At 49.2% G+C, this 24,937-nt stretch overlaps 1 protein-coding gene and 1 non-coding gene across 3 annotated transcripts in view; one reads left to right on the top strand and one right to left on the bottom strand.

The window, feature by feature from the left end:
- The first annotated feature begins 2,157 nt into the window (after positions 1–2,157).
- DMRT2 (doublesex and mab-3 related transcription factor 2) overlaps positions 2,158–24,937 on the top strand; it is a 204,562-nt gene continuing 181,782 nt past the window's right edge. The window contains exons 1-2 of one of the 2 annotated variants that reach the window (XM_051858417.2): positions 2,158–2,361; positions 2,891–3,016. The gene's annotated coding sequence lies outside the window, so the exon portion shown is untranslated. Of the gene's footprint in view, positions 2,362–2,646; positions 2,793–2,890; positions 3,017–24,937 lie in introns of those variants that run through there. The other variant, XM_051858420.2, reaches the window with a different exon arrangement.
- LOC127485322 (U1 spliceosomal RNA) lies at positions 7,665–7,828 on the bottom strand. The gene has a single exon (XR_007912429.2). It is a non-coding gene; the product is annotated as a U1 spliceosomal RNA (small nuclear RNA).

Here is a 24,937-nt window from a genome sequence, read left to right on the forward strand (position 1 = left end):
GAAAATTATGCCACACTTGATTGATCTACCCCATTTGCTCTTTATTCCTTTAGGCTGAGGCAAATAATGTCATCCACCTTTCAGACTTCAGTAAGCATCTCTAAAATCAGGCATCACCATACATAACACTATGCTATTACCACCTCTAAAAAAGTACTATCATCAAATTACTAGTTCTTGGAAAAGTTCTCTATCTTCAGTCTCTCCACATTTTCTAAAATACAATTTTACTTTTTTCCCCATGTAGGTATCTTTATACAATTTAAAAAATTTTTTAATTTATTTTTATTTATTTGAAAGACAGATCTCTGCCATCCACTGGTCCACTCCCCTAAATGCTAGAAACAGCTGGGGGTGAGCCAGGCTGAAGCCAGGAGCCAGGAAGTCAGTATGGGTCTCCCAAGTGGGTGTCAGGGATCTCACTACTTGAGCCATCGCGGGCTGCCTCCTAGCATGCATGTAGCAGAAGGAGGCTGGAACCGGAACCAGGTTTAGGACTGGAACCCAGGCACTCTGATGCGGGGTGCAGGCATCCCGGTACCACACACCTGGTCCTTTTTCTTCCTTCCTCTTTGGTTGTTTGACTCAGGGGCCCACACACTGCATTCGGCTCTGAGTTTCTTCAGTCTCCATTACAGATGCTTCTCCTCTGTGAAGACACACAGCCCACTGCTCTGCAGCCTGGCCATCCATTCTCACTTTGGGTGTTTGTTTGTGTATCCTGCATGCCTTCTCGGGAGTGGAGCCAGATCTAGAAGCTTCTGGGATGTGAGATCAGATGTTCCATATAGCAGGAGTCCATCATGGGCATGGCTGGCCGCTGCCCACCGCCTCTCCCTAGAAGGCGCACTGTGGTCTTTGGTTTCCCAGTGCCGAAGCAGTCAGGTCAATGAAGTCAGGCAGACCCTCCACTGCACGTTTCCCCTTCAGTGTTTCCTCTCCAGACTTCTTGAAAAAACTACTTTTTTACCTACTTGGAAGGCAGAGTTACAGAGGGAGGGAGAGGTAGAGGTAGAGGTAGAGGTAGAGAGAGAGAGAGAGAGAGAGAGATCTTCCATTTGTTGGTTCACTCCCCAAATGGCCCAGCTGGGCAGATCCCAATCCAGGATCCAGGAGCTTCCTCTGGGTCTCCCATGTGGGTGCAGGGGCCCAAGCACTTGAGCCCATCTTCCACTGCTTTCCTGGGTGCATAAGCAGGTAGCTGGATTGGATGTTGAATAGCCGGGACTCGAACCAGTGCCCATATGGCACAACTTTACCTTCTGTTTCACAGTGCCCTGTGAGTTGGTTATTTCACTGGGCTTGGAAAAGAGGGGTCTTCCTACTCTCTTCTACCTTCTACCTTTCTACCTCTTCATGTAAAGAAAACAAGAGTTATGATCACCCCACAGTAGTCAGTGTCATCCATGACATGGCCAATTTTTCCTTGGGTTTCTTAACTAGCCTATCATTTTCCACTTAAAGAAAGTTTTTAAAAAGTAAGAAAATATTCTATCAGGTCAGACCATGGAGTTAGTCTAGGGAAGAGAGCGCTTTCTTCATTAACACCACTCAATGCCGAGTGTGTGTAGAATTTCAAAATTACCAATGGATTCCTCTTAACAGCTGGCCTTGTCCTTGCCCCAGCCCTTGGACTTTGCCCTGGATCTGTCTCCATGAAAAAGCCAAGTGGTGACACGTAAGCAAGCATGCAGACCGAAATATCAACACGCAGTATTCCTCTAAACACCTCTTACTTAGCTAACATCACAGCAGACATCAGGCGTGTGTGAGAACGAATGCAACTAGCCCACCTCCCATTCCACTGATTAGTTTACTGAGGGAAAATAAATTTGGGAGTTAACTGCGGCGAGATGGCCTTTGGCGGGCGGCTGCAGGCAGAGGGGGTTTAACCACTGCCTGGGTGACTGTGCGAAGGCTGAGTTTCCGATCAGCAGTGGCAGCTAACAGCATTTCACGCTGTAAAGAAACAAGGAAGGAGAGAGGGATGCGGCTCAGGAATGGTTGGGTGCTCCTGTGATGGGCACCTGAGGTACCCATTCTCCCTCCACCACTGTGTTGGCTAAGATGCCTGTGTTGTGAGTCGCACAATGGCGGACCAAGACAGAACACTGCGTGGGCATGCGCATTTGTGAGCAAACGCTGACCCGGAAGCTGATCCACACCGTAGTTCCGGTCCCAAGCTGTGGCGGCAGTCGGCCTGGGGTCAGGGCCTGGCTTCGCGGTGTCGGTGGACTGCTTGGACCCCTTCAGCCCTCAGCTTCTTCGTCTGTAAAATGGGGGATAATCCTAAAGCTACAGGGTCTTCGTGAAGATTAAGTGAAAGAACGGGCTTAAAGCGCTCAACACATTCCCATTCACGTAAGTTGTTGGTAAATAATAACGTTGAAAAACATTTGAATGGAAGCTTTTAAAACATTTTTTTATTTGCAGGAAAATTTCCGTTTTCACTCCTACACCCAGCACACAAACGCCTGCAGGGGCCTTTGTGTCACGCAAGCAAGATTGACCCAACAGCGCCCCCAGGTGGATGTCACTAGACATTGCAAGCGGGGGTTGCGAACCTCAGAGGTTCCTGGATTCAGTTTCCGGCGGTCGGCGTGCCGAGGGTTTCCGTGTTCCTCGAGCCAACAGCGCCATCGTGTGGTGGCTTGGCGCTAACACAGCTTGGCGCTGGTCCCGGGTTTTGTGTCTGCTCTAGTGTTCGCCAACAATCCTTGTTTTAGAGACCTCTTTCATTCTTACACAGACAGCGCATCCGAGTGCCTGGGCTCCCGTCAGCTTCTCAGAAGGTGCAGTATTGCTTGTGGTTCTTCCTGGCCCCGCCTCGCGGGTGGGCCCCTCTCTGGGGCAGCTGGAGCCACACGACAGGTGCTCTCTCTTTCTGCAGGAGGCATGATGCCGAATCCCAGGAACCAGGTAGAAACGAAATGCAGCCTGTCCTGGAGTAGGATGTCACGCGTCCTTCCTGGAGTCCTAGGAATGTGTGAGCCTCCATCTAACACCAGCGTCCAAGGTAGGATTCTTTCTTACTCCGTGAAGAGCAGACCTCCCTCCATGCCAGTTCCTGGCCGTTTGCAGTCTTCAGATATGTGTCAGGCGGGGCATGTGCCACACTAAGGGGAAGGGATTAGCTGGGTTAATTCCAGAATCCTCCTGTGCAGAAGAACCACACCCTAGCTCTGCTAATTCATGATCTGCACTTTAGCCAGGACCCCACTGATTTTAAGGGTGTTAGCACGTGGAAAGCCCTGAGCTGGAGCAATGGCTGTCGGCCCTGGTGGCCCATTAGTGTAACCCGGGGATGGGTTAAAGATCCTGCCCCAGACTGAGTTCACTGGAATCTCTGAGGGCGGGACATGCATTTAGAAGGGTGGTGGTTTGGAGTGGGGCCAATTAGTGATAGGCCTCTGTGTCTTAATGATGATCGGGCAGGAGAACTGGACCAAAAATCCTTCCTGGAGATCTCAGAAGGAAGATCAGGATCTCAGAGGAACAAGGGTGCTGAACACCACAGCGATTGTTCGTATCACACACACCAAGAGAAGTACAAATTCTTGCTGGAGGCTTAAAACATAATGGCCGACCAGCGCGGCAGCTCACTAGGCTAATCCTCCATCTTGCGGCGCCAGCACACCGGGTTCTAGTCCCGGTCGGGGCGCCGGATTCTGTCCCGGTTGCCCCGCTTCCAGGCCAGCTCTCTGCTGTGGCCAGGGAGTGCAGTGGAGGATGGCCCAGGTGCTTGGGCCCTGCACCCCATGGGAGACCAGGAGAAGCACCTGGCTCCTGGCTCCTGCCATTGGATCAGCGCTGTGCGCCGGCCGCAGCACGCCGGCCGCGGCGGCCATTGGAGGGTGAACCAACGGCAAAGGAAGACCTTTCTCTCTGTCTCTCTCTCTCACTGCCTGTCAAAAAACAAACAAACAAACAAAAAAAACATAATGGCCACGAAAGTAAACAGAAGATTTTGGTGTGGCTCAGAAAGGTTTCTCTCCTTCATGTCTCTCTTGTTAAAATGTCTTCTTAAGACATTTTTCTTATCGTTTAAATAGCTACTAACATAGCTAGATATAATGTGGTGAGCAACATTTAGAAATGGGCTTTGAATGGAACACATATGGAGGTAAGAGCCCCACCCCTGTGTGTTTTCACAAGCTAAACACAGCCCGTGCTCTTGGTCGTCAGCTCCTCCACCCCGTGTGCCTCCTAATGTGATCTGTAACATCAGACTCAGGGATCTGTTTTGCTGTTGCAGAAATGGAATTGTTTGGTTACCTCTGCGTCACACACTACTGAACGTGGTGGAGTGTGTTCCGTTTCTGTGTAGTTTTCTGTCTTATGAACATACCTTAGTTTTTTCCATCCTACTGACAGGGGACATTTGAGGTATTTCTGAGCTTTGGCTCCTTCAACCAGGACGGCTGTGGATGTTCTCACGTGTGCCTTTTGGTGAGCATCTGTGCACATGTGTGTCATGCGTGTTCGTGGAAGTAGAATTGCTCAGGCAGGGTCCACATCTGCCCCTGTTAAGTAGATGCTGCCGCGCAGTGAGCCGCGAGCCTGCAGCCCCGGGTGCTTCCGCCGGCACTGCGGGAAAGGTGCAGATGTTCCGTATCCTTGCCAACAGTTGCTGCTGTCAGTCTTGTTCATTGCATCCATTCTGCTGGGTGTCCCGCGATCCTCTCAGTGTTATTTTATGTGCATTTCCCCAAAGGCTAATGATGTGGAGCTCTTTTCCATGTTTATGAACCGTGTGTTTATTTTGTTTTACATAGTGCATACTCTTGTTTTTGTTCCCATTTCATTGGTTATCTGTCTTCTCCCTATTGATCTCAGTTTCTAAGTGTTGTGCATTTAAGGCTGTCATTGGCTCTGTCAGTAACAGAAAATGTTAATTAAGTTTTTAAGTTTTTATTTGAAAAGCAGAGCTGGAGCAGTAGAACGCAAACACGCCTACTCTCTGGTTCACTCCCTACGTGCTGATGGAGGGTTTGCGTAAGCTGAAGCCAGGAGCCCAAATCCAGGTCTCCCACGAAGGTGGCAGGGACCCAGTAACTGGTGCCATCACTGCTGTCTCCCAGGTGCTGCTTTAGCAGTATGATGGTGTCAGAAGCTGGAGCTGAGAATCAAGTGCAGGTACTGCAGCGTGGGATGTGGGCAGCCCACCTGTGAGTCTAAATGCCTACCCTGGACGTTTCTGATACAAGCAGAGGTTATGAAGGCTTTCTCCGAGGTGTTCATCCAGAAGCCTTACTGTTGCACATGTCGCAGTTAGAACAGCAGGGTTTTTCTCTGTGTAGATTGTACAGAAATCTTTTTGATGTGTAGATTTCCAGCTGACCCAGCACCACTTCCCGAAAGGCTGCCTTTCCCCCACTGCACTGCCGTTCTGTGATGAATCAAGTGACCGTGTGAAGGTTTGTTCTGGACCATTTTAGGTCCATTGATTAGTTTGTTTATCCTTCTGCCAATATCACATCACTGTAATTACCATGCCTTTGTAATCAGTCTTATAAGTCTTTTAATTTGGTTAAAATTTAATTGACTTTTCTGGGTCATCTGTATTTCTATATACATTTTAGATTTAGATCAGGAAAGAAAAGCTTGCTAGAGTTTTGATTGGGAATAAATTTAATCCATATCTCAATTTGGGGGAAATTGGCAATTTTACAACATCAACTGTTTCAACTCAGAATGTCCCTGTCCATTTATTTAAGTTCTCTAATTATGCTCCGTAATATTTTCTTAAAAAAAGTTTATTTATCTATTTGAAAGGCAGAATTACAGAGCAAGGGAGAGACTGAGAGAGGGATCTTCTATCCGCTTTTCCCTCCCTAAATGACCTCAACAGCCAGGGCTGGGCCAGGCCAAAGCCAGGAGTTTGGAACTCCATGTGGGTCTCCCACATGGGTGGCAGGAGCCCAAACACATGGGCCATCTTCTGCTTTCCCAGAAACATTAGTGGGCTGAACTGGAAGTAGAGCAGCTGAGAGTCAGTTGGCACCCTTATGAGATGCGGGTGTTTTCAGGCAGCTGCTGAACCAGCTGTGCCACAAAGCCTGCCCCATAATTGTCCTCAGTAACATTTTTGTAGTTTCCGTAGAGAAGTCTTGCATATAATTTGTTGGACCTATTCCTAGGCATTTGATATTTTTATAATATTATAACTGGTATAAGCTTTTTAGATATAATAGTTTGTGAGGTGGATGCTGGTCACCGTGGCTTAGATTGCAGCTTGTGCATCCCATAATTGGAAAGCCTGGCTGGGGTCCCGGCTCCTCCATTTCTGATCCAGCTTCCTTCTGATGCACATCCTGGGGGCCAGCAGATGATGGCTCAGTGTGGGAGACCAAGATGGAGTTCCAGGCTCCTGGTTTTGGTCTGGTCCTAAGCCAGCTGTTGCAGGAATTTGGGGAGTGAATGAGCAAATGGATCATCTCTCTCATCTATTTTTCTGTGTCTCTCAGTTCCTATGCCTTTCAAATAATTTTTTTTCTTAAAGATTTATTTATTTATTTAAAAGGTAGGGTTTACAGAGAAAGAGAGAGAGAGGGAGGGAGGGAGGGAGAGAGAGGGAGGAAGGAGGGAGGGAGGGAGGGAAGGAGAGAGAGAGAGAGAGAGAGAGAGAAATGAATCTTTCATCTGCTGGTTCACTCCCCTAATGGCTGCAATGAGCAGGGTTAGGCCAGGCTGAAACCAGGAACCAAAAACTCCAGCCGGGTCTCTCAAGTGGGTGGCGGGAACCCAAGTCTTTAAGCCATCATCTGCTGCCCCCAGCCTGTGCATTAGCAGGAAACTGAGTTGGAAGCAGAGGCAGGACTCCATCCCAGGTACTATGAGACAGGATTTGGATGTCCCTTTTAGTAGCTTCATCTACAGCCCCACGTAGGCCTCATTTTCTTCATGGTATTTCTTGTAGCACAAAGTTTTACAGTTTTTTAAATTCTTGCAACTTAAAAATTTTTTATTTGTTTGAAAGGCAGAGAGAGAGAGAGAGAGAGAGTGAGGGAGGGAGGAAGGGAGGGAGGGAGGGAGAGAGAGAATCTTCCATCTGCTGGCCACAATAGCTGGGGCTGGGTCAAGCTAAAGCCAGGAACCTGGAACTCAACCCAAGACTCCATGTGAGGGCCGGTGCTGTGGCTCAATAGGCTAATCCTCCACCTAGCGGTGCCGGCACACCGGGTTCTAGTCCCGGTAGGGGCGCCGGATTCTGTCCCGGTTGCCCCTCTTCCAGGCCAGCTCTCTGCTGTGGCCAGGGAGTGCAGTGGAGGATGGCCCAAGTGCTTGGGCCCTGCACCCCATGGGAGACCAGGAGAAGCACCTGGTTCCTGGCTTCAGATCCGCGCGGTGCGCCGGCCGTGGCGGCCATTGGAGGGTGAACCAACGGCAAAAGGAAGACCTTTCTCTCTGTCTCTCTCTCTCACTGTCCACTCTGCCTGTCAAAAAAAAAAAAAAAAGACTCCATGTGAGTGGCAGGGGACTCAGTGAGCTGTCCATCACCCTGCCTTGCAGGGTTTGCATTTGTGGGAAGCTGAAATGGAAGCAGAGCTGGAACTCAAGCCCAGGAACTCTGGTGTGGGATGCAGGTGTCCTGAGCAGCATCTTATCCATGGCACCAAATGCCTGCCCCATAGTTTTTTTTTTTTTTTTTTTTTTTTTTCTTTCAGGGGAAAGCGCGAACGCAGTCCCCCACTGCCACAAATTATGCAGTCGAGTTTCCCACATTTGGGGAAATCGCAGGGGTCAGCACATCCGGAGTGCAATGGATGAGCCTCGCCCTGGGAAAACCACCTTCGTGATCATGGTATCTCCCCTGCCAGGTAAGTATCCATAGTTTTGAAGTCCGGCTTGTCGTTCCCTTTGTTGTTTGTGCTTCTGGTGGTATATCTGAGACATTGCCTAACCCAAGGTTTCAAGGGTTGACTCCTGTGTTTTCTTGTAAGCATTTTATAGTTTTAGCTCTTAAACTCAGGTCTCTGATCCTTTTGAGTTGATTTTCATGTGTGCTGTCAGGATGGAGTCCAGCCCTATTCATTTGCATGTAGATAGCCGGTCGTCCTGTCACCTTCTTGCCAGGGACTCTGGGGTCTCCTGTTTGTTTGTGGGCCACTGACTTCTGGGGCCTTTCCCTCAGGCTGCAGGGATTTCTACTCGGTCTCTCCAGGACTTGGAGGAGAACAGAAGTGACTTCCCCCAAGTGTTGTGCTCAGAGTGTGTGTTGGGGTCTTCATGACTTACTACGAAGTAAGGAGTGGGAGAGTTTGGCGTGGAATACATGTAATTTCAGAGAAGACCTCAGGATCAGGCTGGGCTGCAAAGGAGCCCCATCCCGGGAGCCCCCATGTGCTCTGTGGTGCAAGAAAGCACACGGCCTGGAGAGCGGCACCTGCTCTTCCCTGCACCTGCACTTCCTCTGAAGCCCAGAGAGTCAGCTCGCCCCTCTGCCCCTCCCATGGGCTCTGATGGGGCACTGACTCTTGTCGCTTTGGTCATCAAAGCAAAATGACCTTTTCTTTCCCCAAAGCAGCCGTCTTGAATGCAGGCAGAGGCTGGACGTTTCCTGGGAGCCCAACACCTAGCCACAGGAGGTTTGCTTGTCACGCTGTGTGCAGCTTGCTGTGTAACGTTGAGCCTTCCATGGCTGCTTCTCTTTCTGTAAAGTGAGGATTTGTCATTCAGCTGCAAGTGTGGAGACAAATAGGAGGCCACCTTGACGGTACGAAGGGCTTTGTTCCCGCACATGACTTCCTCAGAGCCCTTCTTTCAACAGTCATGGACAGTCGTGGGGCTTTTCTGCGAGATTCACAGAAACTCTAGCTAGTGAGGAGGGACCATGCACCCTGTCCTGCTACGCTTTCTCAGAAAGCAGGGGCAGGCGTTTGGCCGAGGGGCCAAGTTGCTCACGTCCCATACTGGAGGGCGGGGTTTGGGTCCTGACTCTGGCTCCTGTTTCCAGGTTGCTGTCTATGTGCATTCTGGGAGGCAGTGGTGAAAGTCCGATTGGATCCCTGATACCCACATGGGAGGTCTGGCCCGAGTTCCCGGTCTCAGCCTTTGCAGGCTTTGGGAAGTGAATCAACAGATGAGACATTTCTCTGTCTCCATGTCTGTTTCTCTGCCTCTTAAATAATAATAAAAATATTTATTTTTGTTAAAAAAAGCAGAAAGCAGAGCAGGCACTAGGAGGGAGTGTTTAGCCACCAGAGGGAAGCCTTTCTGGCAAAAGTTTTTTGACTATTGTTGCATTTTTAACTTATTTCTGATCTATTAGAGAGAGAGAGAGAGAGACAGAGAGACAGACAGCGAGACAGCGTGCACACGCAAGTGAGCTACAGACAAAGAAAGACTTTCCAGCCACTGGTTCATTCCCTAAGTGCCTGTAACAGCCAGGGCTGGGCTGGGCTGGGCTGGGCTGGGCTGAAGCTGGGAGCCAGGAAGTTAACCTAGGTCTTCCATGTGGGTGGCAGGGACCCAGCTACTTGAGCCGTTACCTGCTGTCTCTTGGGGTACGCACTAGCAGGAAGCTAAAGTTGGAAGCAAAGCTAGGACTTGAACCCAGGCACTCTGATATGGGATGTGGGTATCCCAAGTAGATCTTAGCTGCTGTGCCAAATCCCTACCCCATTAATCTTTGGTCCTTTGAAGTCTCAGAGCTGCATCAGGCATGTGATCCAAGAGGTAGGGCCTAGATTCCATGAACATGAAAGGAAAGAACATGAAAGGAAAAATAATAAGAAATTTAGATAATGTATGAGTGACAAGTAGAAAAGATAAAGCAAAACTTGTATCATTTAGGAAATTATTCTATATTAGCATCTGATCTATTTTTTTAAGAAAGATTTATTTACTTATTTATTTGAGAAAGTCAGAGTTAAATAGAGGGAGAGACAGAGAGGTCTTCCATCTGCTGGTTCACTGTCCAGTTGGCTGCAATGGCCAGGGCTGGATCTGGTGAAGCAAGGAGCCAAGAGTCTCATCCAGGTCTCCAGCTTGGATGGCAGGGGCCCAAACACTTGGACCATCCTCCGCCGCTTTCCTAGGCATATTAGCAGAGAGCTGGATCAGAAGCAGAGCAGTTGGGCCACAAACCAGCACCTATATGGGATGCCCGTGTTGCAGGTCGTGGCTTTAGCCGATATGCCATAATGCCACAGTGCTGACCCCTGATCTGCTCTTGAATGCCAGTGAACCTGTGGCAGTATGTACCTATTATGTGCCTGGAATGGTGCCAGGAACTTAAGATATCCAGGAACAGAAGAGTTCAGAGGTTGTGGATCTTACTGTTCAGTGGAGAAATCTGGAAGTAAACATAAACTGCAAACTGGAAACATCCTGAGGGCAAAAAAATGATAGCAAAGGACTGCTTTATTGGCAGAAGACTTTTTGCAGAATGCACTATTTAAGCACGAGTTGAGATGGGCAGAGGGGCAGGAAGAAGTCTCCAGGGAGAGAGAACATCAAGTGCTAAGGATCTGGGGTCTGTGAGAGGTCCGTGTACCTGAGGAACCGAGGAAAGCAGTGTGCCTGCACGAACACACAGAGAGCAGTGAGTTGGGACCAAAGGACTTTGTGAGACTGAGCTAAATGTTACCCTGTGGGAAAGTGTCCTGTGGTTTCCAGGGGCATGATGAGAGCCTGCCTTGTTAGCAGATACACCTGCCCTATCATCCTACCCTGAGAAACTGCCCATAGTCGCATCCGCTACTGCTTTATACCCATTAGCTCTGGTCAGCCACTCAAATGGCCCACAGCCTGTGTGCGGTCATGCCATTCCTGATTACCATTGTTCCTCATTCCTACCCCCATCTGAGCAAGCACTCCTGTGGTCTCCCGTTTTGAGCGCTGGTTAGTCAATGACGGGTAAGATCCCCTGGGGGACAACCTAAGACAGGCACAGCTGTGTATGGAGACCACATGGAAATGGGGTCAACAATGGTATGGCCAAGAATCATGCCTCCTATTGCTCAAAAATAAATGAAAAGGGGGAAATGTGGTGGAATGAGAAGGCCATGCCAAGATGGCTGCTGGCAAGCGAGTGTCAGTTACTCAGGAATGGCTTTGAAACCCACCTGGCAAAGGAGCCTGCCTGGCAACAGGCTGTGATTGGATGGCTTTGGAAACCACATGGCAGTGGAGCCTGCCTGGTAACATGCTATGATTGGATGGCTTCGGATACTGCCTGGCAACAGGCTGTGACTGGTTAGGGCATAAACCGTCCCTTGACCGGATTGGCTGCCTTGGTTATTTAAGCTGCTGTAGCAACTGAAATAAAGGAGTCTGCAGGCTGCTCGCCTCTGGCCCGCTTTCACCCAACTCCCAGGGTCTGTGTGGTGACTCTGTGCCTCTTGCCGCCACCACGCTTCTCCTCTCAGAACAAATCCACCTCAACAGAATGAGAGAGAGAGAGAGAGAGGGAGGCAGGAAGGGAGTGGGGGAGGGAGGAAGGGAGATAGGTAGGTATTTTTCATCTACTGGTTCATTTCCAAAATGTCCACAACAGCCCAGCCAGCACTGGGTCAGGCTGAAGCCAGGAGTCCAGAACTAAATCTGGACCTCTCATGTGGGTAACAGGGACCCAAACCTTGGAGCTGTCACCTGCTGCCTCCAAGGCTGCACATAAGCAGGCAACTGGAATCGGTGCAGGGCTGGGACTGAAACCCAGTCCCTCCAGCATGGGATGCCGGCGTCCCTAGCAGCGTGTTAACCGCTGTGCCACACGCCCACCCTGGGCCACACGTTCTTAAGCTCATCCAGCATGTCTCCTTGAGGCAGGGAGAGCTTCCGAGCATGGCTGGGCCTCCTGTTTCTCTATCTGTCCCACGCAGCTTGCACTGTGCTGTGCATATCACACAGGCCTGGTGGGAATTTGTGTAAGAATCCATTTTGGCTCACAGGTTTGTTTGGTGGTGCTGTATGAAAATTAGCCTATCTGTGGTCCCTGTGTCGCAACGTGGGAGTGCTAGGGTTATTTTGTGTAATAAAAGGATAAATGCTTTCTCTTCGTGCGTACATGCATATATATATATATATATATATACATGCTAGTGTTTGTATATGTGCACATGGACATGTATGATGTGTGCGTGCATATATAAGGGTATTTCAAAAAGCTTATGGGAAAATGGAATTAGATAAACTTATTTTGGTGCAGATATATTTTTAAAATTCATGCATACAAGGGTCTTCAAAGAGTTCATGGAAATTGTGTATTATGGAAAAGCAATGCATAAATTTCAAAAATTTTGTACCAAATAAACTGATCTTTTAACTACATTTTTCTATGAACAGTGTAGAATACCCTCAAATATGTTAACTTTCTCAAGTGAGGCCATTTCTTACCACTGGAGATTCACCTATAATTTATAACTTTCCCTAGCCCTCTCTGTTTCTACTTGAAGATTATTTCTTTTTTCAGTTTGCCCTCAGAAATTGTTGGGCTAATAAATAGGTTCAAAGGCAGACAAAAGGAGTTTCCACAGGTTATGAGAAATACCGGGCTCTGGACAGACCTCCATGGGTACAGAAGCATAAATCACCACCAACTCTTTTGAAATGTCATTCACTTTTCTTTCCCATAGGAAATCAGGGTCCGGAGAGAAATTAGGCCACGTCACAGTTCATCTGGATCTTGTTACTTAGCTGGGGTGAGGATGTTCCAGGAGGATAGGCCCAGCAGAAGCAAATCCATTTGGAGTTTTATAGTTTCCCATTAAAAAAAAAAACAAAAAACTCCTGAACTTTCCAGTAAGACAAATGTATTTATCCAACATTTAGCACCTGGAAAGTATCACTCACCAATGACAATCCAGAGAGGGTTCTCTGTGAGCCAGGGTTGGGATGGCAGACTAACAGCATGGAAGCCAAAGTCTTCCTCACTTGGTTCTCAAGCCGCAGACTCTTAAAGACATAAAGCCATTGGGGGCTCTCTCATCACTATGCCCGAGCCCGTGGCAGGCTGGAGGAGTCAGCTTCATGGTCCTATGGTAACTATCATTAGTATTTTTTTTTTTTTTTTTGACAGGCAGAGTGGACAGTGAGAGGGAGAGACAGAGAGAAAGGTCTTCCTTTGCCGTTGGTTCACCCTCCAATGGCCGCCGCAGCCGGCGCGCTGCGGCCAGCGCACCGCGCTGATCCAATGGCAGGAGCCAGGAGCCAGGTGCTTCTCCTGGTCTCCCATGGGGTGCAGGGCCCAAGCACTTGGGCCATTCTCCACTGCACTCCCTGGCCACAGCAGAGAGCTGGCCTGGAAGAGGGGCAACCGGGACAGAATCCGGCACCCCTACCGGGACTAGAACCCGGTGTGCCGGCGCCGCAAGGCGGAGGATTAGCCTAGTGAGCCGCAGCGCCGGCGCTATCATTAGTATTTTTAAGAAAATGGAGGTCTTGCTCGTGTACTTCTTTGCTCATGTCCTCTCCCTTTGGTCCATCTGCTATGTTTATTGGCTGATGTATAGGAGATGCTGAGATGGATGCACAGAAATTCAAGCAAGGCTCCTGGCCTGTATAGAGATTCCATCCTTGTGGGAACTGAAGCTATGAAGTGTCTGCTAGGCAGAGCATGGAAAGTGTGACAAAGGAGTTCAGAGCAGGGACCACCAGCTCAGGTTGGTGGGAAGAGGCTATGAAGGGTGATGAGGCTGTGTGTCCGAATCCTGTTGGGAAGCAGGGGTTCCCAGGGGGTCCTTTGACATTTCCCTGTGCTCTGGGAGGGGCTGGTGCATCTTCACACATGGCTTGTGTGGGAAGACATCCATGGTCAGATGACTTTATAGGATGTCTGTAACGAAGGTTGGCACCAGGGCTGACCCTACTGCATCTCTGCCCTCAGTAGGCATCAGAGAGGGGCATTAGGCCTTGAGATTTGTTTTTCTTGTCTTTCTGCTGAATCTTTGGCTGCACATGTGTCCCCACATGTCATCTCTGTCCAGTGGGCTCTTGGCCTCACCCAGGGGCATGTGGTGAACTCTTCCTTTCTTATTGCTTTTTTCCCTCAGGTTTCTTCACATGGCCCTTGCTTGGGACTCAGTACATGGGCCCAGGCATGTGTCTTCTTTACTCACGGCACAAATAAGCCTTCTTACAAACTCCAGCAGAGACAAGGGCCGGCCAGGGACTGACAGATGTTATTCCAGCCTGTTCTGCAGAACATGGGGCCTGGTAAAGCCCATTCTCATTCAAAGAGCTTCCGATAGGAAAATCTACTGAACCTCCTTGGAAGTTCCCCCTCCTGCCATTTGGAGCTATTTCTAGTGTTGGCTGCTGTTCCTAGGAGATCTTTTTTAATTCTGGCAATTTAAACTCCCTAAGAGCAAAACGTGATCCTGTCCAAGAGATACAGTGATGGAGGGTGGTTAAGGAAGAAGGTTCCTGGGGCCACCCTGCCTGGCCTGATTCTACCTCTGTCCTGTGTTAGTCAAGGCCCCTCCTACCTGGGGCATCCTGTGTGCCTGGGTCTATGTAGCTCCTGAGAGGACTGACTGCCCGGGGTGTCTGGATCGGGGCCTGGCACGCAGTGAATGCCCTGTAAGCTTTCCCCATGACTGTGTCAGCTCAGTCACAGGAAGTAACTATTTGTAGGCTGTTAGCTATTCGCGATGTCTTTATTAGACCATTATTAGACTATTAGCTATTCTTAGTTTCTATTAATTACTGGGTAAAAGTAAAGAGGAACACTAATACATATATTCCAAGCCAAAGAAATACATGCATGGAGAAACATGAAATTTCTTTTTAAAAACTTTCGCATTTATTTATTTACTTTCATTTTATTTGAAAGAGAAATAGAGGCAGAGACAGACAGATAAATATCTTCCATCCACTGGTTCATTCCCCAAATGCCCGCCATGGCCCAGGCTGGGTGAGGTTAAAGCTGGGAGTTGACAGCTCCATCTTGGTCTCCCATATGGGTAGCAGGGGCTCAAGTACCTGGGCCATCATCTGCTCCCTCTTAGGTTCTGCATCAGTGGGAAGCTGGGATCAGGACTGGAGCTGGGACTCAAACCTGCATGTTCCCATATTGAATCTATCTCAAGCAGTAACTTAACTACTGTGCAAACCTACCTCCCCCTCAGCACTCTGCCTTTCAATTAAATAAATAAACTTAAAGGAGCGAGTAGTCCAACTCGAAGAAAATTAAGTAAATTTTTTTGAAAGATTTATTTATTTGAGAGGCAGAGAGAGAGAGAGAGAGAGAAAGAGAGAAAGAAAGAGAGGTCTTCAATCAGCTGGTTTGCTCCCCAGATGGACGCAATGGCTGGAGCTGTGCTGAGCCAGAAGCCAGGGACTTCTTCCTGGTCTCCCATGTGGGTGCAGGGGCCCAAGCACTTGGGCCTTCTACTGCTTTCCCAGGCCTTAGTAGAGAGCTGGATCAGAAGAGGAGCAGCTGGGACTCAAACCAGCACTCACGTGGGATGCTGGCACAGCAGGCAGCAGCTTTACTTGCTGCGCCACAGCGCTGGCCCCTAGGTAAAATATTTTTAACAGAAATTTACTTGAAGAATATACACAAATTTATAATAAACCCCCAAAAATATGCTCAACAGAACTAGTTACCTGGAAAATGCAAATTAAATTCATAATGAGGCACTGCAGTACACTTATTACAATGGCAATGATTAAAACAAAACCAAACCTGACAATACCAAGTGCTGGTGATGATGTGGAAGAACTAGAATTCTCTTACATTGTAGGTGAGAATGAAAAATGGCACGACTAGTTTGAAATCTGCTTATAAAGTAAAATATACACTGACCATATGACTTAGCAATCCTATTCATGAGGTTTACCCAAGAGAAGTAAAAAAGCATGTAACACATAGGGATTTCTACATGAATGCTCATAGCAGCTTTATTCATAGTAGTCCAAAACTGAATGCAAAACAAATGTCTATCAACAGGTGAATGACTGTTGCTGTAATAAAATATCTGAGACTGGGTAGTTGTAAAGAACTGTATGTGGCTTGTGATAAAGATGGCTGAGAGGTGCATACAGGATGATACCAGTGCCCTGGTGAACAGAGGTGAGGTGGATCCCAGGCACTCCCATGTAGGACACCAGTGTCAAGAGCAGTAGCCTAACCTGCTGTGCCACAGTGCCCGCCCCTGCTGCCTCTTTTCAAGAATATGTGTGTTGTGTTTGTTTTCTTCCTGGCAGGCCTTTCTGGCTTTTACAGCCATTGTTCTTTCCCAGCTCTATTTGGTGTTGATGAAAACATACTCACCATCAGGTCGTCTCAAACCAGAGGATCCCTTAAAACAACACTGCGTAATTGCGTGCTCCTGCAACCTGGTATTTCTTCCACTTTTGGAGCTGTTTACATTTGGAGTTGAAAAGACACCCGGCGTGGGCACAGAAACAGCACTCCATCTAGTGCTGTCAGAAAAAACAGCTCCCAGACCCAGCATTCCCAAATCTGCAAGATGGAACAAACAGATGTCTTGTCTGTCCAGGAGGGGGCCCAGCACGTTTCTGAAAAGTTGCTGCCTCTCTTCTGTATCGCCCTGGCTTTGATTAGGGAGCCGTCTGTCCAGATGGCCCTGCCTTCCCTGGCCTCCCTGGGCTTTACAGCAAACACTAAACTTACTTAGTACCTGCAATGTGGGTCCTCAGCGGAGAGACGCTGGGGGTCACCCTGTGTCCACAGCAGTAAAACCTCAGAGGCAGCAGGAAGACACCTCTGAACCAAAAGCAACTGAAGGGAAAGTGGAGGTTTAGGCAGCCAGGCAGTTTCCTTTGTTAAAGAAATTATTTTTATTTATTTGAAAGCTGGAGAGAGAGAGAGGAGGTGGGAGAGCAAGAGATATCTTCCATCAGCTGGTTCACTCCCCAGATGCCTGCAGCAGCTGGGGCTGGGCCAGATCAAAGTTAGGAGCCTGGAACTCTGTGGTCTCCCAGGTTGGTGGCAGCGACCCAAGTACTGGCGCCATTACCCTTGTGCATTAGCAGGAGCTGGAGCAGGAAGCAGAACCGGAAATCAAACCAGGCACTCTTGATAAGGCATATTACCAGCTGTGCCTAATGCCTGTGCTGAGCCAATTTCCGATTTCCATTATTCCCTGATAGTAAAATCATACACAACCCTGCTCAACATTGGCAGAGTACTTACCGCTGGTTGCTAGGCACTGCACTCAGCAGTTCCCACACATCTCACTGAAACTGTATGGCAGCCAGGTGAGGGAGGAACTTGTATCTTTCCCAGCTTTAGATGAGCAAAGCAGGTTTGATAGAGATACTTTTGCCAATAATTGCAGAGCTGGGCCCTTAACCCATGTCTGTCACCAAACCTGAGCTTTTTGCGCAGACAGGTGTGCTCCCGTATCTGTCACTTGTCAAGCCCTCAGACCCTGTTTTAGCTCACACTTTGTCTTTCCTTCGCTGACCCTGCAATTCCCCAAGGAAGGGCTAAGACCACTGCCATTCTAACTCCTAGGCTGAGGACTGAGTTCCTGATGGGAATGGGGGTTGCATGTCCACACTGATCCATTCAGGTGGCTCTGAGCACATAGCTCCCAGGACCAAATTCTTTATCCCCCCAACACACGAGGGGTCTGTTTCCTGATTTCTTTATTACAGAAAGTGGGGGCTGGCACTGCGGCTCACTTGGTTAATCCTCTGCCTGTGGCACCGGCACCCCAGATTCTAGTCCTGGTTGCTGTCTGCTGTGGCCCGGGAGGGCAGTGGAGGATGGCCCAAGTGCTTGGGCCCTGCACCCGCATGGGAGACCAGGAGGAAGCATCTGGCTCCTGGCTTCGGATCGGTACAGTGCTCCGGCTGTAGCAGCCATTTGTGGGGTGAACCAACAGAAGGAAGACCTTTCTCTCTCTCTCTCTCTCTCTCTCTCTCTCTCTCTCTCTCTCTCTCTCACTGTGTAAAGAGGGGCCGGCATGGTGATATAGCATGTTGATCTGCCACTTGCAACACCTGCATCCCAGATCAGAGTGCCAGTTCAAGCCTCTGCTGCTCTGCTGCTGATCCAGCTCCCTGCTAATGTACCTGGGAGGGCAGTGGACAATGACTCAAGTACTTGGGCCCCTGCCACCCACAAGAGAGACCCGGATGGAGTTCCAGTCTTCTGGTTTTGGACTGGGTCAAACCCATCTGTTGCAGGCATTTGGGGAGTGAACCAGCAGATGGAAGATCTCTTGTTCTCTAACTCTGCCTTTTAAATAAATAAAATCTTTCCTAAAAAATGGAAAAGAAGCTGAACCAGGGCATTCTGAAGTTACATTTTAAGACCTTCATGAGAGCCACATAGGCATCATACACGATCTAAAGTTTGAGAAAAGAGCCACAATGCTGGGCGGAGAGGTACATGCTGGGTGGTCAGCCAGGCTCACTCACTGTCAGTGAGGGCCTCATTTCCATACCACCCATGCAGTGGGTCTGATTCAGGCTTATGTTCCAGGAACATCACCAGCATCCACACCTCCTTCACCATCACTCGCAGAGAGATGGAGCTGTGGATGTCAAAGCAGGGAACACCAAGCATCCATACTACTCAGCCCACAATAGCCCTTGGTTTCTGTGCCAAATAACTTTTTCCGTGCCATGGAGTATTAAGTTAAAGAAGGGATGATGAGGCTGGCGCCGTGGCTCAATAGGCTAATCTTCCACCTAGCAGTGCCGGCACACCGGGTTCTAGTCCCGGTCGGGGCGCCGGATTCTGTCCCGGTTGCCCCTTTTCCAGGCCAGCTCTTTGCTGTGGCCAGGGAGTGCAGTGGAGGATGGGCCAAGTACTTGGGCCCTGCATCTGCATGGGAGACCAGGAAAAGCACCTGGCTCCTGGCTTCGGATCAGCGCATTGCGCTGGCTGCAGCGCGCCGGCCGCGGCGGCCATTGGAGGGTGAACCAACGGCAAAGGAAGATCTTTCTCTCTGTCTCTCTCTCTCACTGTCCACTCTGCCTGTCAAAAAAATAAATAAATAAAATAAAATAAAAAAGAAGGGATGATGAAAGGTTTTTTTCAAAAGGGAAAAATAACCATCCAGAAGCGGGGGCTCGTGGGGCCTTTCCCGTGTGCCCAGCCACCTGCCAGCAGGTCCTCAGGGAAGGTGTGCTTTCAGAAGTGAGCGTTGTGGAGCAGGAAGGCAGGAGTGAAGCAAACTGGAGAGGAGAGAGTATATGTGTGGGCAGGCAGGTGCATGCACGAGCAGTTCTGCTGGCTGGGAGGTGGAATGTGGTTTCTGTGCACTTCCATTAGTGAGCAGTGGGCAGGAGGTGATGTGGGAGGCCACTGCCGATGGCAGGCCCAGCCTGCCTGTGCTCTCTGCCCTGGCCTGGCCTCTGGCATAACTGACAAGGTTAGGGGTGCTGCTCAGCAGCCTGCAATCATGGTCTCTGCTTGGCTGCCGAGTAGCCCAGCCTGAGGTTTTTGGATCAAAGCCTATACCAAAAGCTGTCAACATGTTCCTTTTCAGAAGCCAGGCAGTGGATAGAAGGTTTGGTTTGGTTTGGTTTATGGCTTAGTGGTTCTAAGGGTTTGGAGAGGAAAACACACACACACACACCCAAGTCAGGAACTAGATTAGTGTCTGCTTGCTTCTGGTTTTGAAGGGGAAAAAGGAAGATGTAATGAGTTTGATTCTGGGGATAAACAGGGGATCCAGACCCATTACAGGCTAAACTGGGAAGTCAGCACCTACATCTTCTCCATCTCAAAACTGCGCGGGAGGGGCTGCGCACATGAGCCACTTGTGCACAGTGTAAAATCTGGTGATGTTATTGTCCTTCTAAAGAGGTAGAAGGATGTAGTGGTTGAGGTGCTAGAACTAGCCTGCCTGTTACACAATCGCGTAAGTAAACGAATACATGAATTAGCACTTCTCCACCTATTGCTCTTGTTTCCAGCTTTTTCCTGTGTTAAATAATGCCACCAGAAGTCCATTTGTAGATAGAGATTTTCCCTCTTCTGGGTTGATTTACCTCTGGGTGACTGTGACCTGGCAAGTTACTCGGTGTCTCCATGCTCTGGTTGCCTTTCGCCCTGTGTGAGACGAGATTGACAGTGCCAGTGCTTTCCTCGCACTGTCCTGGACTTAAATGCATTGCTCCCTGTAAAGTCCTTAGAGCAATATCTAGCACATAGCAAGTATTCCCCTGAATTCTGAATTTGTTATTTTGCCCCTCTTCTCTTTGCCAGGGGAGTCGGTTTTAAGCCTTATTTCTAATTATGAAATGAAGCCTCTCTGCTCACTCACTGAAAAAAAGTCTCAAGTTTTAGGGAGAAACGATTTTTTTAAAATTTCTGACACAGATATCTCGGCTGAGATGCTGATCACAGCCTGGTGGTGGGGCCACAGCTGACAGCAGCACCAGGAGCGGCCACTTTCCCAAGAAGGTTCCGCTTTCCATAGCTTGGCAAGGCGAAGCCATTGTGCACAAGTGGCTCATGTGCGCAGCCCTTCCACAGCAGCCGGGGGCCCCAAGGCTGAACTGCTGTCTGTCTGCTGTCCTTCCTAGCACACGTGCTTCTCCCTGACTCTCTCTGGACGGACACTCAACGGGGCCTCCAGAGAGCTGGGGTGCAGGCCTTGGCTCATGGTCAGGCAGAGGGCATGTGTTTTGAAGAAAGGCACCCCCCTCAACTCTGGGAGGGTGAAGTTGTTTCACCACCTGCTTCTGCCTGTCCCCTCCGTGGCCCCCGGAGACCAGGTGTCCCGTAAACATTTATAGTGCTCTTTGAAGGCAACTGCCCGCCTGGCTTGGGGGCTGCAGGACACCGAAGTCTCTTAAAGCAGAGGATTCTGGGCTACTGGGAGCCTTTGACCTAATTGTCTACCCTGACTTTTAACAAAGCTCATGTCTAGATGCCTTAAATAGAAAAGGGGGCCTTGCAGACAGTTGCCATCAATTTCCTTGATACTACACTGGGCCTTTTATTGTTTGATGATATGGCAGGAGGCTCACGTTGCTTCCACCTGCCCTTGGTGCAGACCAGGAAGAAGGCAGGAGAGGAGACGGGCAGCTGGCTTGAGTGGTGCAGGAAGGAAGAGGATTAGTGCCCTGAAATGCATCTGGAGGAAACCACTACCTTCCAGATGAGAAACACGGAAAAGAGGAAGGATGGAGTCAGTATTTCTTGGCTCTTGGCGTAGCTGGCCTAAGAGGTTAGATGGGGGTCTGTGCACGGTGAGAATGTTTGTGCTGGCGCCAGTGTGGAGCTGTATTAAGTGAAAGGTAAGAAAGTTAGCCGTGAAAGCAAGCTGGAAATGTCGGGCCACTCCTCTTTTAGTTGTACCTGCCAGTCAGCACATGCAGCTCTAAATGCTCATGTCTGCGTGAGAGCTGAAGGCCCCACGTCCCAGGTTTCCCACACTCTGCGGTGTTTCCTGTGGCTGCTGTGTGCAGGGAAGGGGGTGCTGCTGATACAGAACCAGGCAGGTCCCAACCCCCCAAGTGCCGGGAACTGCTGTCCAAGCAGTTCACATGGGAATGAGGGGGCTAAAAATTCTGTGTCTCAGTTGGTGAGCCCTACTTTCCCTTGTGTTATTTTAAGCATTAAGCTCCCATTACCTTGTGGCCTGACCCCGGAATGTGGCTTGTGTGATGTATTTTAACAAAAAACAATTACTCGGGTGAGTGGCATAACTGACCTAAAAAGCCATGAGGATTTAACCATTCCTACAACTCCTTTGGTTATGTTGTGGGCTTGGGACAATTAGGAATTGTAAATCAGAAGTTATTATAGGAAGGTACTTTAAAAGGTTTGTGGAAAAATGAAATCAAAGGCCAGTTTATTTTGCTGCAAAAAAAAAAAAAAATCTGAAAGCCATGTGTACTGGAGAAGTCTTTTAAAAAATCCATAGGAAATGTGCAATGTGAAAAACTAGATTTGAAAATGCTTTATACCAAAATAAACATATTTTTTCAAAATAATTATTTATCTGAGAGGCACAGAGAGAGATGATAGACACACACACACACACACACACACACACACATGATCTTGCCCATGTGCTGATTCACTCCCCAAATTCCCTCAATGGCTGGGACTGGGCCAGGCTGAAGCGAGGAGCCAGGAACTCGATCTCAGTCTTCCAGGCGGGTGGCCGAGACCCTGGTGCTTGAATCCTCACCGCTGCCTGTCAGGATGTGCATTGGCAGGAAGCTGGAACTGGGAGCAGGGCCAGGACCTGAACCCAGGCACACCAATATGGGATACAGGCATCTCAACCAGTGGCTAAACTGCTAAGCCAAAAGCCTGACCCTCCCCTTCTTCTTTAACTCGACTATGCATGAAATTCTCGTGGTCCTCTTGTATGAGGTTACATTACTTCGGAGCTCCTTAGGTACAGTGTGAAACACACAACCGGGGATTCGCAAAGGGTTAGTGACACTGAACATGAATTAAGTCCACGTGTTTTTTCTCAAGGCCAATTATGTCTGATGCTCCAAGTCAGCGCCATCAGCTCCTGTGTCTCACGGGCCCCGGGGAGCCCTTCTGGGAACACACCTTCGTTTAGGCAGGGGCTGTGGTCTTCACAGTGTGATCTTTGTTTAGAGGTAATGGCCCTGGCCTCTTGGAACTGACTAGAATAGCTGATACTAGTAAATTCTAGGCAACATACTGAAGTCCTCAACGTAGTGGTTCTCCCAGTGCGGACTCTGCACCGACCACTTCATCATCACCTGGGAACTTGTTTGAAACGAAAACCCAGGCCCCCACCCAGGTCTGGTGGATCAGAAACTTAGGGGGTGGGGCCCAGCAAGCCGTGTAGGGAGCTTTCTAGGTGACCCTGATGGACCCTGCTGTTTGAGTAGCCCTGTTTGAGGGTTTGATAAGAAAGTATTTCATCCTTACAACTTTCTTGTAGAACATAATCCTTTTAAAGCCTTTTTTTTTCCGTTGTATGTAGGTGCAATTGAAAAATAAAATTGCCTACAAAGGGTCCTCAAAAATCTCATGGGAAGTGGGTATTATGAAAAAAGAATGAATGAATTTCAGATATTTTTTGCACCAAAATAAGCTTGTCATGTAATTCCACTTAGTCTCCTGGCATATCTAAAGGGCACAGTGGGGGTGAGCTGATAGATGTGTACGTCCTCCATCGAGTTCATACACTGTCACATCGTACAGTTACCTTGTGGCGGGCTGGGGGGAGACTGCTTACGAGCCACTTCCCTGGCAAATCCCAAGTATGTAGTACCATACGGTTAAAAGCAGTCTCCATGTTGTGCCTCAGGATCGCCAGAACACATTCATCTCACAACCGAAGCTTTGTTCCCTCTGCCTGACACCCCTTCATCTCCCCCACCCCGGCCCCTAACTACTCTTCTGCCCTTCTTTTAAAAGCCCCATGTTGTAGGCGAAAAAGGAAACAGAGGGATGCACCTACAGTTTCTTACCAGCGTGGCTGGGATTTGAACCCAGGTAAGCTAACTTAGGGCCCAAGATCAGAGGGGAAAGGAGGAAGACAAACTTCACAGCGAGAGAGGAACAGCAACGCTTTTCATCCCAACTTGTGCTGGTGTGCTGATCTGCTCCCACCGGCTTTTGGGGGTACATGGTAAACGTATCTTCCCTCCTCTGCGGTCAGTGATGTCGGAGTGGGGGTGGGGGTCGGGGGCGACTCCCAATGGGCCGTGGTGGGAATATTTAAAACACAGAAACTGGCACAAGCACCGCAACTTGGGGGTCCTTCTCACCCCCCAACCAGTTATTAAATATTGGCCAGCACAGCAGCACCTAAATGTATCTGCCAGTGGGTATATAGTTACAGACATTAGTAGGCTTTATATACAAATTACACTGGCTAATTTAAAGTCAGCACCATTCGTGGACTCGTTAGTGTTTTAGCTACACTTACATTTTCTCACATTTACAAACATGTTTTGACAACAGGAAAATTCCAGCACCCTAAAATCAGAAAGGAGCTTGGAGCTTATCTTCCCTAAAGCCCTCAGATTAATAAGAAATACAGTCATTTTTAATGACTTCCAAGTGTTAATCGTCAATCGGGCCTTGATGACGCCTGCCTCTGTGGAGTCCCAGGGTTTGCAGTGTGCCTCGTGGGTGCTGGGTGCCCCCTACGCTGAGCTCGGGGTAGATGCAGCTGGGCCAGGCCCCAGGGGCAGCAGCTGCTGGGAAATTGGTAAGAGGCATGGCAGGTCGGAGTTCCCTTCTCTGAGGCCTGGCGAGGGTGTGGGAGCGAGGGGGTCGAGGGCTCTGGGCTTCTGGAACAGGGCAATGAATTGAAATGTCAGCCCTGAGCCTTCTCTGAACCTGGGTCTCAGAGGGATTCTCGTAGGAACAACTGAGGATTTGAGATTTCAGGGTTCCCAGGCCAGGGGCCCGGCTTTTCTGTAGTTTCCCGCCAGCCTCTAATTCCATCTCTGTCTTAGATGACAGGTTACACCCCTCGTGGCGGATGGGGTGTCCCTCTCCCCAGACGGTATCAGGAACGAATTAGCATGTTTCCCTCCTGTAAGTGATCCTCTTTTTGAGTAAACATCCCCTGGGTTTCTGTGATGTGTAACTAATGGAGTGCTAAACTCTCAGGGCTGGTTTAAGACTCAGAGCGCACACGTGTTGCCAATCCATCATGCTCCTAATACTAATTAACATAGCAGGGACACAATAAAGACACAGATCTTACACACATTACCCGGCTCGGGTTTCACTCTCATAACAATTTCACTATTGACCCAACCAGAGTACACGTTGGGAAAAGGAGCGCCTAGCCCCTTCTGCCTGGCTCGGTCTGTCATGCCCAATAGAAAGTGCTGTTGGGCATCATTCCTGTTGGGGCCACTGTCACCTCCTCTGTGCTCTGGGTGACTGCATGAGCCCACACGGCGGCGGGCTGGCCGCCTGGAAGCCTGGGTCCCGAGCTGTGCCTGAGTGGGAGGTGGGAATATTTTTCTGATGTTCTGGGCTACTGGGCCTACTGGAGTTTCAGGCCCTGCCTGGTCCACAGCTCTCGAGTGAGCCTCACAAGGA

The sequence above is a fragment of the Oryctolagus cuniculus genome, chromosome 1, assembly GCF_964237555.1.
Source record: "Oryctolagus cuniculus chromosome 1, mOryCun1.1, whole genome shotgun sequence".
NCBI lineage: Eukaryota > Metazoa > Chordata > Mammalia > Lagomorpha > Leporidae > Oryctolagus > Oryctolagus cuniculus.